At 41.5% G+C, this 4,886-nt stretch overlaps 1 protein-coding gene across 4 annotated transcripts in view; it reads right to left on the bottom strand.

Annotated features, from left to right (window-relative positions):
* SPIDR (scaffold protein involved in DNA repair) overlaps window positions 1–4,886 on the bottom strand; it is a 199,435-nt gene that overhangs the window by 78,770 nt on the left and 115,779 nt on the right. The window lies entirely within an intron of this gene.

The following is a 4,886-nucleotide window of genomic DNA, read 5'->3' as shown; positions in this document are numbered from 1 at the left end:
ACAGGTTCAGCATTTTCTAGGTTTACTTCTCCATTTCAAAGAATATTTATTTTTAGAAGGAAATAGCCTTTTCTGCTTTAGAAATGGCAGAGGCATAGTGGAAAGATGAAAGCCTTTACTGTTAAAAAAAAAAAAGTACACACAGCTCTGCTTCTGTGTTTCTTTCAAGTACTTCAACATCTACCAATCCAACCAGGCAAGTCTACCTACCACAATTCTTTCATTGCACAGTAATAAGAGCACAGCTCCTTTAAACTAATTAAAACCCAAGTGAAAATAAGGGTGAAAATACAAGCCAAATTACAGAAATAAAGTCTAAGAACAACTTTTTTGGAACAAGAACAAGATCTGTATTTTTCTAGAGGTCCTAAGGAAACAGACCTGCAATCTGATTCATTGCTTGAGGCACTATCAAACACAGAAAAACTCCTCCAATCCTGATTTAAACACACCCACTAAAACAGGGGGCTATCAATGTCCTTTAAAAACTGGAAAGAGTCCTGGCTGCAATGAGGTTGTGTCCTACAGTCACACATGAAGGGCCAGTTCTTGGACAACACACTTCAGCTAAAGGGCTCTGCACAAGCAACACACTTCCAAGTGAAAGAAACATTTTGGAGCATGGGCATCTCTCACTATTGCACCCAGCCCTCCTCTGATGAGAAAAGCAGAAACAAAGCCTTTGAAGTTGTGGGAAAATACCTGTGATAACATGCAGATTTTGGAGAAAAATGGTGAGAGACAGAAAGGGGAAGGCGTGCTGTCATGGAAATCTCAGTCCTGGCAAAGCAAAAAATCCTGATGTTTAAAGTGAGAATGACATTCCAAGAACAATAGCAAAATTAGCCAGTAGGGAGACATGTTTATTAAAAAAAAAAAAAAAAAGGTAAAACAGCCCCTCTACACACACATTTCCCAAGCAAACAACTGTAAGTCAATCAGGGGCTTAAATATATCCTGTATTGTTTAACAAAGAATGGCATTGCTATTCTCAGGTCTGGAAGCAGCATACTGAGTTTCAGAAGCAGGAATTTTACAGCCAAATGAGATAACCTGAGAAATATGAGCCTAAATAAGGACTGCTGACTGACTTCTTATAAAGGAATCATTGCACATTTTGTTTTTCTTTACTATACTTTTCACTGCAAATAAAATATCACAGTACAATATGCCAGGTTAAAGCCTGCACGTAGTGTTTACACTACAGACACAGGATCAAACCAGCCCCTGTTTTTGAGTTGAGTCATGCGCAAAACAGGCAAAACCAGAAAAAAAAATCTTTGATGAAATGATCAGGCTCCAGCAAAACGACCTGCCCTACTTCAACTGAAGGACTAAAACATCTTCGAACTCCAACAGAATATGTTTGTGCCAGCTGATACTCATCCCTACAGTAAGCCAAAGTTCTTCATTTTTTCCTACCATTTTGGTGGCAAGACCCTGCCTGCTTGGTTATCTGTTTTATTTTTCATTTAAAAGAGTGTGGCCTTCTTGTTCAGCCAGACCAAGGGCCAGCTTCTCTTAGTCTCCTTTCCCAAGGAGCACACCCTGGTCTGCAGCCACCCTGCTAAGCCCTTACTGCATGGATTCTCCTGGGGCTGTGACTCTGCAAAGGAGGGGAGAACTTTGCCCATGAGCAATTCAAGATGGATCTGTGTAAAAATATGTCTCTTGTTCAAGTGTATCACAAAACAGGACGTGGAAAAAACTTAGAAAAATACAACAGTATCAGAACCTTCTTGCTTTAAGTTGTGCAAATAAATATATTTTAGGATGTTGTATTTTAACACATATTTATTTATACACCTGTTCTTAAGGCAAAGTTGCTTGTGCTGTGTATTTTTCTCTTTACTGCTTGCTTAAAAAAAAAAAAAAAAAAAAAAAGGAAAAACAACACACCTGAAACCAGTGTAAAACTTTCTAATACTGTTTGAAGAGGAGTTTTTGGGCTGCTTTCCTGTATGTAAATGAGCTCAGCTGAAAAATGTCCAGGGCATGATTCCTGGACTAGGATACAGGAAAAAAGAGGAGTTCCCTGGCTTAGCTAACATCAGAGGGAAGACACAAGGGACTCATCAAGGCAGAAGAGGCCATTCCGTGACTCTAGCATGTGCGTGCACATACAGACAGCAGTGCATGCACACATGTGTGTCCTGCCTGACTCTGCCCTGTGGGGCGGGTGAGCTGATGCAACATCCCCTCAGGGGAACAGCTCTTGAAAGATCTGATACCGTGTTTCTACATTCAACTGACTGAATGCAACGCTCCTTGCAAAAAAAAAAAAAAAAAAAAAAAAAAAAAAAAAAAAAAGAAAAAAAAAGAAAGAAAAGAAAAAAAATTATCTGTTTGCTGGCCTGCAGCATCACAAAGATAATATTCACGTCTGTGACCCTGACTGTCTCTGGTCAAGAGGCAGAGAGATTGTGCAGACGCAGCACCCCTGGGATGCCAGCCAGAGGACAGCACTGCCATTGCAGAGGAGAGAAGCAGATCTCTTGGCCCTTGGCAGCCCCTCTGGATAATGCTGGGAAGGTGCACGGCATGCACGGAAGGCTGCCCTCCACAGCCATACACCCGTGGTACTGATGTACACAGCAAACACACCCATCCCAAACCTGGGGAGAAAATATTCTTGTTTTCTTTAGAGATCCTCACCCCTAAGATCACTTGTCTTTCCATTTCTTCTTTATCATTGTACTCCAAATTCCTACACCACCACCCTCTTTAAGTATCTGCCAAAACATTTGTATCTTTTACACTGTGGCTGCATGAACACGTAGGCTGAAAAATCTTACAAAGAATTGGCTTCATCGTTCAGGTATTGTTTGGGCAACCAGCTGTACAGAGCCAAACACTACAGAATGTAATTTCAGAGCTCAGTTCAACAACAAGAGCACTCATTTTAAAGTGAATCTAGCTTACTGTCCTTCCCATAAAAACTCGCCTAAGTGCATTTTAAAAGAATGGTGGCCAAGTGCAGAAATGCAACCTCTGCCCTCGGAAGTCCTTGAACTAGTTTGCTGAAGGATGGCAGGTTAATCCATGGAAGAATCCGTGTGTTTGTCCAGTTCTTCTGTTCTCCCACCAACATGCAACTCCTGGAGATGGGGTACTCAGATAGGTGGGACTCCTATCTCACCTGATAGGGCTGGTCTGTCTGTTCAGCACACCCACCACATTTTGCCCTCATGCCAATAAAGGCACAGCCTAACAGAAAAGCAGCTCATGAAATTAAGCATTCTGTGCATTTTTAGAATGCCTCAAGCTCATCGTGCCAAGACAATATTCAGTACAACCCCTTCTGCTGCCACAGACCATGACCAAAACTGGCTGCATCATGACAGTAACACATGTGTGTTTGCATGGCTACGTACACAAATAGACAAACTCCTGGCTTTATAAACTTGTCACAGAACACATGAAAGGCTTGAGACACAAGCAAGGTTTGACTTTATTCTAAACATGTTCTGGGACTGCCATTTTTATTTAAGTCTGCTGTGTAAAGGTTTAAAAAAAAAAAAAAAAGTTCTGAAAAAAATTAGGACCCTAATAAACCCAAGAGTGCCTGCCCAATAATGAGCACCAGAATATGTACCAACACCATAGCTGTCCTTAAACATAAGCCTTCCTAACACAAACCTTCCCCCAGTTACTTCAGAAGGTAGGCGGCCTTTACAGGGCACCCTGAAGGTCTGGATATGTCCTTTACAGGGCACCCTGAAGGTCTGGCTATGTGTGATCAGGACGGCACAAATTAGTTTAGAAAGCCTCTTGAAGTCATCCATAGAATTTCCTTCTGTGCTGCCAGAGGGTATCTGGCACAAAGACACACATTAAACACAACTGTGGTCATTGTAGTAGTCATTTGTACATATTTTTCCAAGCTATCTTTTCCAGATTCTTAAGTCATCAAAAAAGAGGCCTAATAGCAATCAAAAAGTTTTCAAAATGTGGCAAAATTACATGTCCATTACAAAATATATGGTTCTGTGCGAGGCTGGCTTCATTTTAGACAATACAAACACATTGAGATGGCTGTAGCACTTTAATAACACTGTAATGGTAGAGATACCTACGTGAAGGGCAAAAAAAGTTGCAAATTTTTGAGCAGGCATAGACAGGAAAAAAGGATATGCTAGACCAGAAAACATAGCAAAAGAATATTAGAATATTGAAAATTAGCGATTCATGCATCAGAATGAATGGCTGGTGAAGTTTTAAGCAAACACTTCTTCCCTGTGCTCACTCAAATCATCTGCCCTGAGACTGAGCCTTTCCTATGCCTCTGTCACACCCAGGCTAGGGTTGTATCAAGCATGCTGCACTTTCTGGAAGGGTAATGTCACCTTTATGCTACTGTAACACTCTCAGGCACCCAGAGACCACCGCAGGTGAGATAAATAAAAATTAAAAAATCAATCTAAACACAAACTCATTATTGAGGGCTGCTTTCTTTCTTTTTTTTTTTTTTTTTTTTTTTTTTTTTTTTTTTGTATTGTTCTCGGGTTTTTTTCTTTCTTCCCAGAAAGATTCTTGCCAGCTGCTTTGTTCTCTCTCAGTATTCCAACAACGAGCAAGCATCACCCCATGGTGCTAGATCTCAAAGGCAGGGTCATGATCACCAGTGTCACGATTAAGCCACAAAACCAGGCTCAGCAGCTGAGAGCTCATGGGAGCCCCCATGAGCGGATGCCTTCCCCTGAGCGCTGAAATCTTCACACTCTTCCCTTCTGATCCAGGAAAAGGGATGGTGCTTCCAGAAGGAACAGAAACAGAGTCCCCCTTGGATGACAAAAAGGCTGTTGACATTGAGAGCTGTGAGCACAGCCTCATTCCCTGTCAAAGGACGTCACTCAGCTCTGTCCTGACACATGCACAGGGAAACT

This window comes from Heliangelus exortis, chromosome 2 (assembly GCF_036169615.1).
Source record: "Heliangelus exortis chromosome 2, bHelExo1.hap1, whole genome shotgun sequence".
NCBI lineage: Eukaryota > Metazoa > Chordata > Aves > Apodiformes > Trochilidae > Heliangelus > Heliangelus exortis.
Note: the sequence above shows the minus strand (reverse complement) of the source record. Positions and strands in the feature narration are given on the sequence as shown.